Source organism: Erpetoichthys calabaricus, chromosome 10 (assembly GCF_900747795.2).
Source record: "Erpetoichthys calabaricus chromosome 10, fErpCal1.3, whole genome shotgun sequence".
Lineage (NCBI taxonomy): Eukaryota > Metazoa > Chordata > Cladistia > Polypteriformes > Polypteridae > Erpetoichthys > Erpetoichthys calabaricus.
Window position 1 is genome coordinate 76,433,187 of NC_041403.2, and position 16,395 is coordinate 76,449,581.

The 16,395-nt window shown below is 41.1% G+C and overlaps 1 protein-coding gene across 1 annotated transcript in view; it reads left to right on the forward strand.

Moving 5' to 3' along the window:
- Nucleotides 1-16,395, forward strand: part of kncn (kinocilin) — a 60,872-nt gene that overhangs the window by 28,557 nt on the left and 15,920 nt on the right. The window lies entirely within an intron of this gene.

Here is a 16,395-nt window from a genome sequence, read left to right on the forward strand (position 1 = left end):
TCTCTACTCTGAAAACAAAAGGGAAGAAGGAATGGGAGACAGTGACGATGCATGGTTCAGAGGCAAATTATTTTTCCTTTCAAAGCCATGAAGATGGCCACCTAATTGTGCATGTTCAAACCCTTAACAGCAACATTTTGAGTAGTCATAGTTGAAATAGAAGTGTGCTATGTAAAATGATTTGTAATATAATAAACCACATTCCTTGAATATATAACAAATGATTTTAGTTGGGACTCTCTAGTCATACAGCTCAGTCAGTCAGATGGAAGTTGAATGCTGAGTTTCATGGATTGTATTGAGAAGATACTGTTGCACTTTCTATGCTGACTAAGAAAGAGAATAAGGAGTTTCTTTATCGACAGAAAGTCCCCTTCTCATATTGCAGACTATGCTCTCAACCATACCAGGAGAAGACCCCCAACATCAAAATAAAAAGAAGCACTAGAAATGAAACCCTTTTTTATGGATGGGGTCTTGCACATGAGTTTTTTTCCTAATTTACTCAAGATCTCCTTCTGTAGATTACCTAACTTATGGAAACGTCTTGACCGAAGATTACTTTGCCAAACAGAGACAATTTCCCTACTGAGTTCTTTCTGTTGTATTAGAAAACCAGAAGAAGCGAAGCTCCTTCTCAGGATTGGTTCACACATCTCTTCAGTATTAAATGGCCATCTCACCCTTTGACGTTTTCCTTCCTTTCTCTAATGGCTGCTTCTCTCTCCTACTTTTTCTCTTATTACTTGCATTTGCCAGCTTTTGTCCTTGTTTCCCCCTATAAACATTACCTGTTTTTTTCTCTCTGAGTCACACTTTCAATGAAGGTTATACAGTTCAAAAATTGTGTCTTTAGTCTCCTTTTCCATTTTTTTTCAGTGTGGGAATAACTATTACCTGAAGTGAGTTGTTTGAAACAAATTGTTCCTCTTTACAAAAGGAGCATTTGTGACTGCTGATTTTGCACACGGTGACATCCAGGATCAGTATGTAATTCACAAGATTGAAGTCATCAGCCTGCAGGCCTTTTGTGTCCCTTAATTATTTTACAGAGATAATAGCCTCATTTTTCCAGTATATTTTATTATGGATTTTCTATTCACTGAGTGCCTTATTACAATACTGGTGGCATTTGACCAGTCCTCGGAAAAACACACAATGTGACACAAATATAATTTTGCATAGCGAGTGTTACTAGATGTATTCATTTATGCTACCTTTTGTTTTTATGTTGTTTGACATAGATAGATTCTGATTTTGGCCTTCAGATCATTCCTTTATTCTCATGTGTAGAAACTAGTCATTGTCATTCTTTATTCAAGAATTCAATTCAACCTCAAACATAATCTGCTGTGTCACTTGTCAAATTTGAAAGGTCATTAAAGACAATTGTTATTTCATGGTGAGTTATGTTTGAATTTCCTCAGGAATATTTCCACTGGCAGGTCACCGTTTTAGCTACAAACCATTTGTCCTTCCTTTAGACTTTCGTGATTCTGGTGTTTCAGTGATAATTGTTCAGTTCAAATTTATGAGATCTGTTTTAACAATCAGCATTACAAATCTCTTTTGCAAATCTCAGATTTAGTTGTTCATTAAACATCTTTATTTCTGTATAACCTCCTGAAAGTAGATTTTTCAATTTATCTGTCCACCGGCAATTGCTTTCAGAAATATCTCAGTTGACCAGTCTTTGGTCTGTCTGTGGTACAAACATATTACTTTCCTGGAGGCATTTTTTGTTTTTCACATGCCATGCCACCGAAAGCATTTGCAATATAATTCCACAACTAGTCAGGTTACGAGTAATATTCAGTGTTGGGGACACATGACTGAGCAAGGATCTTGAATGGCAGCTGTTGACCTCTATATATTGACACGATATGGCCAAATGGTTGTGAACACCTGATCATCACACTCCTATGAGCTCATTGAACATCCCATTCCAAAACAGTTGGCATCAATATGGAGTTACACCCCCCCCCCCCTTTTTGAATATAGCAGCCTCCACTCGTCTGGGAAGGCTTTCCAAAAGATTTTGTAGGGTGTTTATGGCAATTTGTACCCAAGCAGCCAAAAGACCATTTGTGAAATCAGGCACTGATGTTGGAGGAGAACGCCTGGCATGAATCAGCATTCCAATTCATCCCAAAGAAGTTCAGTAGGGTTAAGATTAAGGCTCTGTAAAGGCCACTTGAGGTCCTCCACACCAGTCTTTATGGACCTGGCTTTGTGCACATCATGCTGGAACAGAAAATGGCTTTCCCCAAACTGTTACCACAAAGTTGGAAATGCCCAATTATCTAAATTATCTTTGCATGCTGATATATTAACAGTTGCATTCAGTGGGACCACAGGACCTAGCCGAAACCAAGGAAAATAGCCCAAGATTATCATTCCACCTCCACCAAAGTTTACAATAGGCTGCATTCTCCTGACATCTGCCAAACCCATATTCAGTGTCAATTATTCCTCCAGAGAACATGTTTCCAACTCTCCACAGTTCAATGGCAGCCTTCTTTACATCAATCACTTCAGTCGACACCTGTGTTCTTAGGCTTATATACAGCTGCTTGGCCACGGAAACCCATTTCAAAAGCTCCAGAAGCACAGTTCTTATGCTGATGCTTCCTGATGCCGTTTGGAGCTCTCTTGTGAGTGATGCAACAATGGATAGGCAATGTTTATGCGCTATGTGCTTCAGTACTCTGCAACCCTACTCTGTGAGATGGCATGGTCTACCACTTCATGGCCACTGTTGTTGCCACTTGACAATTCCACTTCACAATAATAGCACTCAGCTGACCGGGGCAGAAATTTTATGTCCTGACTTCTGGCAAAGGTAGCATCCTATGATAGTGCCGTATTTAATTACTATGACCCAGTCTATGCCAATGTTTATCAATAGAAATTGCATGGCTATGTGTTTGACCTTATTCACCTCTTAGTCTCCTACTACTGAAGACAACACACCCCCTTTTATAGCTTTCTTGGGTGAATTTTGAATTTTCAATAACTGCGTAGGAGTTTCCTCAAACATATTCAAAGGTTAATGTGTCAAGTCAAGTCAAGTTGGGGACCATGAACTGGTACAGTGCGTTGCTGCACCCACTACACAACGAAACAACTTGTGATCCCGGTTTGCAACCCCCCAGGCAGACACGCGGTCCAGTCCCACCCTCTGGAAATGACCCTCTATCTGCTGCAGCCAGGTGTTACATGGGCGACCCCTTGGTCTGGTCCAGCCACTCGGGTCCCCAACAGTGAGGATCTTACGAGCTGGATCACCGTCGGGAAAACGCGCCACATGGCCGTAGTGCCGCAACTGATGCTCCCTCACAATGCAGGTAATGTACCTCATTCGGAACTCCATGAGACTCATTCGACACAAAGTCAAACCAACGGTACCCAAGGATTTTCCGGAAAGACACAGTACCAAAGGAGTCCAGTCTTCATCTCAGTTCACTGGGTAGCGTCCATGTCTCGCAATAATATAGTATGACAGGAAGCACTAGGACTTTAAAGACTTGGACCTTTGTTCTTTTGCATAGATATCGGGAGCGCCACACACCCCTTTCCAGCGACCTCATGATCCACCCATGCTCTCCCAATCCGTTTACTGACTTCATAGGAAGAGTCACCAGAGACATGAATGTCACTGCCAAGGTAAGTAAACCTGTCAACAAGGTCAACACTCTCTCCGCAAACATTTACATTTACATTTACATCATTTAGCAGACGCTCTTATCCAGAGCGACTTACAACAGTGTTTTTTAGTTTTTTTCGCATACCCCTTGGGGTCAGAGCGCAGGGTCAGCCATTGTACAGCACCCCCTGGAGCAATTACAGGTTAAGGGCCTTGCTCAAGGGCCCAGCAGAGTAGGATCTCTTTTGGCACTGACGGGGATTCGAACCGGCAACCTTCGGGATACCAGCGCAGATCCTTAGCCTCAGAGCCACCACTCCGCCCCCAGACACACTGCTGATGGCTGTGCCCAAGAGGTCATTAAAGGCCTGGATCTTGGATTTTATCCAGGACACTCACAAGCCCAGACACTCCTCGCTCAGTCTTTCGAGAGCCCCGATCAGGGCCTCCATTGACTCCACGAAGATCACAGCATCATCAGCAAAGTCAAGATCTGTGAACCTTTCTTCGCCAACTGATGTCCCACAGCTGCTGGACCCCACGACCTTGCCCAACACCCAGTCCATTCAAGCATTGAACAGAGTAGGAGCAAGAACACACCCCTGATGAACCCCAGAATCAACTGGGAAAAACGCAGAGGTTCTGCCTCCACTCTGCACAGCACTAACAGTACCAGTGTGCAGGCCGGCCATGATATCCAACAACCTCGAGGGGATCCCGCGAATCCTCAGGATGTCCCACAGGGCAGCACGATAAACTGAGTCGAACGCTTTGTGAAAATTGGCAAAGGCTGCAAAGAAACGCTCCATGAGAACCCTCTGTGCCAGGATGTAGTTGATGGTAGACTTCTTAGGCATAAAACCAGACTGTTCCGGTCGCTGGTAGGTGAGCAAGTGATCACGGATCCTATTGAGGATGACCCTAGCAAGGACCTTACCTGGCACCGAGAGCAGTGTTATCCCCATGTAGTTGTTGCAATCCAGGCGATCACCCTTCCCTTTCCAGATACGGACGACAAGTCCCGTTTTTCAGTCAGTTGGGATGATGCCAGTCTCCCAAATGGAAACCAAGATTGCTTGCAATGCCAGGAGGACAGCCTTACCACCAGCCTGGAGAAGTTCACCCCGGTTACTACAGATCACTGCAGCCTTTCCCCCGCTCAGCTGGTTCACCACCTGTGCAATCTCAGTGAGACTGGGTGGTTCATAGCTAATTGGAGGATCAGCCTCAAGAACCGTGGACCCAGGGATATCCAACTTCCTAGCCGGAGGATCAGCTTTGAACAACTGCTCAAAGTAGAGCAGAGTCATCCGTAAGGACCGTTCCATCACCCACCCTGACTGTGACTCTCCGAGAAAGAGATTTAGATGTGTGTAATGCTTCGATTCCTCTGTAAGCAGGATGTGGGTTGCTAGACCACAGATGGTGTGTCACTTGCTCGTAGATTCCTCTAACAAACACCTCTTTATCTGCCCTCAGAGCCCTCGCAGCCGTCCCTCTCAATTCACGGTACAGACCAGAGTTGCCATTGTGCCGTGCCCTGCGACTCCTCTCGATGATATCCAGGGTGCCCTGCGAGATGAAACACCTCCTTCTGGGAATACCAGTAACACCAACACAACCCTCAGCAACCTTCAAGGACTTGTCACGGAAGGTCTCCCACATCACATTAGGATCGGCAGTCGTACCCAAATCTGCAAGTTCCTCACACAAACTGCGTGCAAACTCATTAGAAACAGTCTTGGAGTCTGGCCAAGTAAAGGCTCATTTTCCTAGTAGGTGGTAACCTACTGGACCTAAGCAGGATCCTAAGAGTAGCAACAACAAGTCTGTGGTCAGAATTCACAAACTGGGCACTTCTGTAGACCCTGCAGTTTTGCAAGAGCCTCCAGCGTCTGCCCATGAGGATGTGATCGATCTCCTTCACCACACCACTAGTATTGGAGTACCAAGTCCAATGATGCAGTTCAGAGCGCTGGAACCAGGATCCAGCGATTCGCAGCCCCTGACCTTTTGCAAAGTCAAGGAACATGGAGCCACTTTCACCACAATCCTCATAGCCAGCCCCGTCAGTGCCAGTGGCTGCATTGAAGTCACCCATGACCAGAGGAGTCTCCCTCACCGAGACCACTCACCACGGTCAGAGCATACACTGAGACAACAGACAAGGCACTCAGAGAGTGCTGTAATCTGAGTCTCATAATACGCTCATTGAAGGGAGTGACATCGGACACCATCGGAAGAAGCCAATCCTCTACAGCAACAGCTAATCCCCGAGTATGACAGCCATCAGACCGACCAGACCAATAAAAGGTGTGCCCTCCTACAGAGATCTGGCCAGTCCCCGGTCTGTGCACCTCAGAGAGTGCTGCCACTGAAATGCGGAGTTTATGCAGCTCCTCCGACAGCAGAGGAAGATGATCATCTTGCCGGAGAGACAAGACGTTCCTCGCGCCCACCCGTATAGGCCGCCTCAAATTGGGACCCGAGTGCTGCAGGTGATGCCTCAGCACCACACCAGTTCTGATCCCCAACAGACCTGACCCTATTGGCTCTCCAACGGTTTCGACTCTTCCAGGGATGGGGCTCCCGAGGGCTTTCTCCCATCCCCTTTATGTATGTGAGCAGCCTTCCTATGGTCGGCTGCAGCAGAGCTACTCCCGAGGAGAGCAAAAGGAAGTCTTTTCTGTAGTCTCAGAGTGCCAATCCTGCCACCAACCCCCATGATTTCCCTGCAAGTTGGAGGACCGCTTGCAGTGCCGGATGCAGATTAACGTCATACCCAGGACCTAAGGTATTAGGTTAAGGTGTGACAGCAGATTAATATTTGTAATGAAATGGAATAAATTTAACTCAGGTTATATAATTTAATGTCTTTGTCAATGTACAGCATATCCTGAGACACTAAAACACTAAGGGAGTTTAAAATTAAGATGCAATCTGTACTGTACATATACACACTTGTATATGTACAAGTGCCATACAGTATATAATGCAAAGCTGACTGGCTGACTCGTTGCCTCACTCACTCACTCACTCACTCACTCACTCACTCACTCACTCACTCACTCACTCACTCACTCATTTACCAACAAAAATGTGTTAAAAAGTTGAAATTTTGCAGGATAGTGCATCTAGGACAGTAGGTATTTACTAAAAAAGGACATTTTCATATATCAACAGTTACGGTAAACCTCCCCTACAAAGGAAAAAGTAAACACCCAAAAATCTCAAAAATGCCTCGATGGATTTGATTGAAATTTGGTGACATTATAGAAATAAGAAAATGAACTGACCCCTTTTTTAATTTGCAGAGAATAGTTTTGTTTGTTGATATTCATTAATATTATATTAACTTACATGCCCTGCTTGGCACTGAGACAGTGCTTTATGCAAAATGAAGGACGTGGCAGAAGTGATTGATGGGCTACGCAGATGACACCACTAACCAATAGTGTGGACAGACAAATGAAGATGGGGTGGTCTCCTGGACAGTAAGTAAGATGTGATCATGTTGTAAAATGGAACGAGAAAGTTGGGTGAAGCTCAAGGAAGATATAATGCTCAGTGGGTAGCCAACCCTGTTTTTTTTGCTGTTGAGTACCAGCACTCTTAGATGCATACCAGCTCTCATGTTGGTGATTTGTTGGGCTCTATCAACCTCTTGTTGTGAAGTATCGAGCAACACAATGACAAGACCGGGGAGAAAGGATTTTATAGAGAGCCATGACACACCATCAGACACCAACACGTAACTGATGATTGGGAGGAGGTTGGAGCTGTTGATGTTGGGTGGGTTTTCCTGCGGAGTGAAAGGATCCAAGGGTGAATTACCAAAGGGTGAAATGGTAACCGCTGTGCAGCTCTTCCAAACTGTGGTGTGGGAGGAGGAGTGAGCAGCAGGATATCAGCTGCACTGTGAGGAACTCAGAAAAGAAGAGTGCAGCTGCAGCTTAGCGGGAACATGCAATTCAAAAGAAGACACTTTCCTGTAATACTTTGTTCTGCAATGACCACAGACAAAAGCCAAATCACTAGGAAAAGCAGAAAAAATTAGTAATTGATCTAAAGCAGGAATGTTTTACTCATGGACAATTATGTATAGAATTTTCAAGAGTAAGCAGCTGAAGGGACCTAATATTATTATTATTACTTATTATTTAACTGATGCGTTTATACAAAGAGATTTAAAAGTTTTATTTTTCCAAATGGAACACAGGCAGGTGAAGTAACCTGCTCGTGGTCACACTGTCAGTGGCAGGATTTGATCAGGCAACATCAGGGTTCAAACTCCAAAGTGTTAACCGCTACAAAACACACCCTGCCAATAATTTTAACAATCAGTTAAAAACAAAACAAAACAAAATGAAACCTACGCATATTTTATACAAAAAAAGCACATAGTTAGTTACATAGTAATTTTGATACACCCGATTAACCAATGGCACCATAACCAATGCCCATCATCTTACAAAATTTCCTGGGCCAAGCCGGGTAACACAGCTATCAAGAAAATGAGATGTAGAAGACCTGTGTTGCGATAGTGAACTACCTGCTACCCATTCCTAGATTCTTTGCCATCACTCTTTAGAGTTTAATATCAGCTGCCTTCATTTGTAAACAAAGTGCATGGCCTTTATGAGTGCAGCATAATGAATTCCATCTCTAGCTACTGACCCATCACAAAATCATGTCATGTATTCTTTCTGTTTCTTTGCCATACTGGGCTAATATCTGAATCAGAGCCAAGCAGAAGGTTTTTAACTTGAGAGTTGTACATCCCTCTTGGCTTCAGAAGGGTGGCATCAGTCCAGGTCGTCAAAAGTAATCAGTGTGCTGTACCTGAACGATTGTCATGTGAGTAACTGACATAATTCATTATGACACGGTCAGTGGCACAGTTCACATGTAGTGCCTCTTGTACATTTACTTGTATTGCTCAAATAAGAATTGAATAGTCAGATTGCCTTGCATAAAGATGAATGTGATAGAAGAAGAACAGGAGAATTTTCTTTTCTTTTTGGTAATCGTTTAAGCACTATGTTGTGCTTGATTCCTAAAGATTTGAAAATTATAATCTGTAACTTGTGACTCCCAATTAAATATTTGAATTTATAGTTAGTGCCAGTGCAACAACTGACTGTTCAGTCGCTAACCCGTGTGGCCGGGTTTTCCCCCCTTATGATGTGCACCCTAGGTGAATGCCTAATTTACTGTAATGGTGGCACTGGCCCTGTATATAGTTAAATATTTAGAATATGACTATATATAATGTATGTTAGCATTAAAATGTGCAAGTATAGTGAAATGTTTGCATTAACAAATAAAGAAATCAGGCAAGATTAAATAAAATTTGATAATTGTGCCACAAATTGCAAAATAATTAGATCTGGTTATAAAGTATAGTTTGACATCTGGTATGCTGTTTACAGCCTTATGCTCCAGGTAGAAATACCCTAAGGAAATCTGTCTACAGATGTTTTTGACCAGAGTTGTTTTTTTTCCAGTTCCTTGAGACTTGCCATCTCCCAGCTTGGCCATTATAATTTTATTAGACACGTCAGAAAGAATGACATACCTGATGTGAATCCAAGTTGAAATTCGCTATTACATTTCCATTCTAGTCACAGATTGTTCAATTCTAGCTCCACATTCTAAAACGTTTCTTCTCAGAAGTGTACCTAAAGGTGCATGATTGACTTTGTAGTCAAGTCATCAGATCTAAGGCTGCGCTTCATAAGCACTTTTCAGGAAAGAAAGCCATTGATAGCTAGAAGGTGAGCTGACTCACATGGACAGACAGGCCCAAGAAATTCAAATATATAGTATGTTATGTGGCCTTTTGTTAAAAATAACTCTAATTTTCACTTTTAAGGAGTGTATGAAAATAATCCTGTGGAAGACATCAGCAGTACAGGTTTCTACAAAGAAATATGGCCAAACAGTGGTTTGTATCTTTCATAGAGGCAAACGCAAAACCAGGTAGATGACCATCTCTGCAACAAGATAACTGGGGTTAATGAGAGACGACTGCAGTGTAATGTGGGAGTGTGTTAACACACCTCTTTGATAAGAGCTATCCAAATTTGTATGGAGTTTGAATGATTTCAGATTATCAAAAAAGGTACCAACATTATAAGCTAAAGCATAACATACTATACCCTAACCCACCAAAAAATATGCATGCGCAGAAGTGATCTGCACACTATTTAATTTGCAGTGAAACTTACTGTAATTTGAAAAACAACTGGGTATTGCTTCCCATTAAATTTGGGCAATTGACACAAGAAAGGTGTTTAGTCCTGTCTGGAAGCATTTACATGTATTATTTCCACATGCATCGGCCTATCATTTAAGTACAGGGTGGTCCAGATCTAATTATGCAATTGTTCGACTGACAACTGTCTCCCCGCCATTTTGGAATACAGGGCAGGTGCTGCCATCTATCGGCAATAAAAATAATTTAAAGTGAAATCTCTATGTGCAGGGCAAGTGCTGTGAATTCTCTATGTAATAAACTTAACAAGTTATAGAGTAATGAAAATTGCACAATTAGATCTGGACCACCCTATACTGTAGTTAAATAAAGATCTTTAGTGAAAAAATAACAAAGATTGTCCTGTCGTGTATAGATGTTTTGTTGAGCTGCCAGTCATTTTCTGGTAGTACGATCTCCTCTTCGCCAATTATGATGACAATATTGGCGATTGCAGTCTTAAAGGTGCATGGGAGACAGAAAAGAAACTCGAAGCTTCAAAGCACTTTCAACGTGTACACTTTCAACTTTTTCTGCTGCCATCAAGAAACAGGAAAGGGGTGCTTGTCAGGTAATGGCGGAGTAAGCAGCTTCCTGGTAGTGAGATTTTCCTGTGGAGAAGACACAGAATGGGGTGCAATGGTGTATTTTAATGTGCATTCATGTGGAAAATATGCAGTATGTCACATTTTTGAAAACCTCGTGGTGTGGCGTGAATGAAAGGCATTAATAGAACTAATTTTACAGGTGTGCGACAGATTAAATGTAATACGTAGCTGCAAAAAACAGCATAAACATGGATAAACAAAGAAGTATGAGTGCGGCTTTAGGTAGTAGTAGCACTCCTAAAATAACACTTTAAACCTCCAAAATATCTTTTGTGTGAATTTGTCAATTCTCAATTGGAAATCAAATGTGAAGTGAATTTTAGTGTCAGTTTCACAAAACTGTATGTGAAATGAAATTTGATGGTTTCGCTCCTCTCTAACAATAACTATTTCATAGGATTATAGGTTCATGATTGTCACATGTAAGGAGTAGAGTAAATATTTCACTCGCATATGCTTTTTTGATAAAGATGTGGTCTTTTATATTCTTAACCTGTATTAGAGTTGAACTGGTACTAAACTTTTGCCTTTGGTACCAATACAAGCCTTCACATGTTAGTACCAAAATGATACTGAGGTAAATCCAGGCTCTCAGCTGCCTCAGCCCTCCATCCCACACACACGTGCATATCCCTGCTCCGCTGCACAAATGCAGATAATTCCAAGAAATACATTTGTTGTTCCCCTCTGAGATTACAGCACATTAAGGAAACATTATAGATTCGACAAAAGGGATGCCTGTTGAAATATATATATTGCATCAAATGATTATTTGAATATTCAGCTCATCGTGATTTGCTTGTACTTCTGGTACAAAAACTAGCTTAATACTGACACCAAACTGTTCTAAAATGTTTTTTTTCGGAGCTTTCTCCAGTACCAGCATACTGCGAAATAGTATTGAACATTAGGATGCAGTTTGATATGCCCTCCCATTAAATTCTATTGAGTGTGCACTATCTTCTTAATATTTCAGTGATAGATATGCTAGAAAAACTGAAGAGAACTGGTAGAAATGCAGGCTTATATTTAAGTCTGCCTTGTAGCCTCATGGGTATCTTGCCATCTCACTGTTTTTCACAAAATGGGCTCAGGTGCACTTGTGCCCACAATTTTAAATAAATTAGCAGATGGACTACTAGGGGGATTTTTGCTACAATGGAGCTGCTGCACTCCTCTCAGACCAAGATCTTGTTATTTTAACAGCAGGTAGTATTGATTTTATGGCTAATACCTCCAACATGAGTGCATGTGAACAATCTGAAAATATCAGCAATCTTACATTTTAAATTGTTGTTCACTCTTTATTGTATACTCAAGCCATATCCTGCTGATTTTTCATAGTTGCTTCATTTATTTCCACTTTCCAGTTCTACAAAGTGTTCCTTGGAAAATGTACATCTTACTGTGACTCATTACAATTATACAATAGCCTACTGAATCCGGGAAATCTGAATGGAAAAAAGAAGGGAATGGTACTTTCAGCTGGAACATTCATATTTGTATTTCTTTGGATATCAGGAGGGACGGCACAGAGGCTCAGTGGTTGGCGGTGCTGCTGCTGTCTTACAAGTCCACTAGTCTGGTTTGATGGTTTGTAGTCTGTGTGGATTCTTCATATTCTTTCTTTGTTTGTGTCTTTCTGTTACGATGCTCAGGTTTTCCACTCACATCTCAAAGACATGCATGTTGACTTTTAGCTCCAAATTGGCTTTTTAAGTGTGTGTGGATAAATATGAGTGTGAGCAGCAATGGACTAACTCTCCATTTAGTTTTATTTGTTGCTGCTGGAATAGGCCTCTGGGCACCAGGACCCTAAAATGTATAAGATAGGTTTGATCATGGATGGATGGGAGCACTCTTTCATACACAACTGAGTAAATAACATTGCTACTGATTAGACCTGCACAGACCTGTGCATAGTTATTCTCATGGCACAGTTAACAATAATTACTATTGTTTTTGTGTTTCATTTTTTTTTAAGTGACACACTTAAGAAACTTGAAGAAAATGTCTACAGTTAGTCAAAGGGCCAAATGTTTGGTAATCATTGTAAAAAGATTAGACTCAACACACTTAAGAAGGTTTGGGACAGCCACCTGTGTATTATCCCAGGCTGCAGTGGGTGTTGTTTTTAAGACAGAAGTGTCTTCGATGGAGTCCAAACATGAACTGATTGAGTTTGTAGATGATGACGGTTTTAAATGGAAAGATTGGAAGTGATGTAGGGAAACCCGGAAGTGACCTTCTTCTGACATCATCCTTGGTGCCGTAACCAAAAGTGATGTCATCCTAAGCACTGGAACCGGAAGTGACATCGTCCTAGTTGCCGGAACTGGAAGTGGCGTCTTCAATGATGAGTCAGACAGGTTTTCCTGCGGCTGGTCTGTAGAGATAACAGGAGAAGGTTTAGTGCACCTCGCCACCCCCTGGCCTGGCGTGGAATTACCTTCACTTGGTCCATACAACATCCTCCTACTCGCATGTGAGTGACATCATCCATCCCTTTGCTGAATCCATGTAATCCAAGTTTAGGGATAGGCAGTGCTTGAGTTTGGCTGAGAATGTGTACTGATTTGGCCACAATTACTCAGTCTGTTAAAATTGATCTGGAGTTGATTTAGGATATTCTTTAGTGTGCCTCACATGCTGCTACCCAAGGCTTCCATCATGATAAATGATCAGGTTTCATAGTTAGAGTTGCCCCCCTTATGCACTGTCCACAGTACAGGTCAGAGTGTCCCTGAAGCTTTTCCCACTTGTGAGCCTGACATACTGGATGGATGTGGATGAAGTTGTGATTCCATGCAGTGCATATTCTCCTCTTATTGGCATTCAGAACCATCCACTAATTTTAAATCTTTATCCCGAGTGTCTTGTCTGTTCTTTCTCATTTTTAATGAATTCACAGCTGAGCCTCTATATTCTGTCAGGTATCTCTTTTGTGCTAATTCTTCTGTTTTACAGCTTTATATTTTTCCTGTTCCAATTAAGTATTTTATCTTTGTTGTTCTTGTAATCCAAAATACAGAATGCTACAAATAACAATACAAATTCTTGCTGTGTTAGAAACCATAAAATTCAAAATGTTTTGCTTGCCCAGAAGCTATGAAAAATAAGCTTACTTCTCACTTGAATTGGCTCAATTGCTGAGGAGCTCAAATGGAAGTTGAAGAAAACTATAACCAATCCATTCCTCCATTAGTGTAGACCGTGATTTGTTTGTTTTAGTGTCATTTGTGTTATGGTTAATCTGGTTGGGCCGCGTGGATCTTGGGGAGAAACCGAGAACTGCTCCAAAGGTTTACTGAAGGGAAGAAGCCATCCTGAGAAGCTGACCATAAAAGGAGGGAGACAGCCAAGCACTTAAAGAACCGTGTACATGAGACCTGCTCCTTTGCTTAAGTCCATTGGCCTGGGGACAAGGCTGTTGCCAAGCCTTGGGGAAGATCCTGGCTAGGTAGACTGGAGTGGCGGCGGTGGTGCTTCAAGGCAGCAGAGGAAGGAGACTACTTTCAGTAAGCGTCGTTTAAGGGACTGAGGGCAAAACTTTGTGTTTCAAGATGTTTCAGGTTACCAGCACCAATAAAGATCAAATGACATCTGAATAATGCTATAAAAACTGCACATAAATGATATATTATTTTTCCATACAGTACAACCTCTGAGTGTCAGTATTAAAGATATGTCAACACCAAATGCAGAAACACACACAAATGTGTATTTCCCATTGGGATTAATAACAAAATAGCATTTTTTTTCAATGAGCAAAGTACAGTTGTACTGTAAATAAATAATACTGGTCTGAAACAAAATCCAGTAGTGCCAAAAATATACAGATTTAGGTGTGCAAAATCAATTTCTGAAATTGTAATTTCTTTACCACTAACTATTTTTGCAAGATATTAAATTAAGTGAAAAATGTCCTTTTAAAAATCAAATTGTTGATTTTTTTGAAAATAAGTTGCATTGGTTTGATGACCTACGTATTTTTCATGCTTAGAATATTATCTGAAGGATCTTTTGAGCTAGAAAATGGCAGTCTACCTCATTCTTAACATTAGTTGAGATGGAACCAACCCAAAATGAAATATTTCCTACACATTATTTGCTCTCAATCAGTATTTTTTTTCTCTTTTTATTTCTTCAGAATAGCCAGGAATTCATATGTAGAAGGGTAGAAAGATGCCATTGTATTGTCTAGAAGGGAGAATGTTGTTGTTTGAATGATTTAAATGATGACATGGGGAGAGATTCCACCAGGGCATTGTTCAAATGGAGAGATGTTATAGTGGAAGTGGAGACAGTCTATGGTAGCAGACTTCTGTTGGTCATTCCACTGTGAAACACCTTCACAATATTATGAGAGGACAAAAACTACTAGGTTATTACTTTTTGTAAGCAATAATTATATTTAAAAAAGTATATGTGTAACCTTCATCTTTCAAAAACTGGATATGATAGAACAATTCTCTTGTGAGATTTTGATTCGACACCCTCAAATCTATAAAGAACATCTAAAATGTATGACGGAAGTGATTTCTTTTTTTTCTTTCACAAATCATTGTAATCAATCATGATTCATGATAATGATGATGACTACTCCAAAAGACCAAGACATACAAGGTCACATTCCCTTTAAATTGTGTCACAAAAAATCAACCAGTGGGTCACTTTATAACAGGGGTCCTCGATCACAGTCTTGGAGGGACGCAGTGGCTGCAGATTTTTATTCCAACTAGTTTCCTAATTAGAAAGCAGTCCATGCTGATAATGAAACTTGGTATTGAACTATTTAGCTTGTTAATGCTTACAATCATCCAAGAGCAATTTTAATTGCACTGTAGAGTTTCCTTCTGTGAGAACATTATCCATGTGTTTTGTGGACCAGAATAGATTTAAACTTAATGGTCCTTCCAATTCCCCCCTCATTCATTTCTAAACATTTTTTATCACAGTTACTTCATAGTAAGCACGTCAGCTGGAGAGCTGCTGGTTTATTGGTTATCTGCATCTCATTATTAACTAATGTCTGATTAAGAAGATAATCAAAACTTAATTGCAGCTGCTAAAATCTAAAATAGGCAATTAAGGGTTCTGAATGGTAACAGGCAAAAGAACTAAAATTAAGCCCAAAAATGTATTGCTTTAATAGTAAATAAAAGGGTTCGAATTAAGAAATTGGTTAAAGTGAAAACCTGCAGCCATAGCAGACCTCCAGGACTGTAATTGAGGACCTCTGATCTACAAAGTAACTAAAATTTGTCTTTGATGAATAAAGGCACTAACAAGGCATAGAGTCATCAAGTCAGCAAGGACTGACATTCTAATTAGGACACTGGCTGGAATGAAAACCCATAGCCATTGCGGCCCTCCAGGACCGTGATTGAGGACCCCTGCTTTATAAGGACAAGAGTCTTCAAATCGCAAGGCAGAAAGGAAATGTTGCATTTGCACACATATGGACACGAGCGAAAGTATGTTGAGAACTCTGAAGGGTTCTGCCCCAGCAATCGAGAAGCAGACTGGTGACATCAAGCACTAAGAAACTTTCATATAAGCCAAAAAGAAATATTTGAACTTTGCATTGAGCATGTCATGAAAAATTGGGAAATTTCATTGTAATGACTAAGTTAAAGTTGCCTATAAGCATTTTCATAATGTGTTAAATTATTGAGGCAAGTTTACTCATTAATTGTTTTACAAAACATCAACTGCGAGATGGGGGTGATGCCCTTAAAGCAGAGATTCCTTTGGTTTATTAACTGAATGAGTTGATGCTCAGCTGCAACGACTGCTGCACAGGATGCCTGTTCATCACATAGACCAATTGTGGATTTCATCTTCTGTTTCAGATTATATTTACGGTATTGCAGAATGCAGCT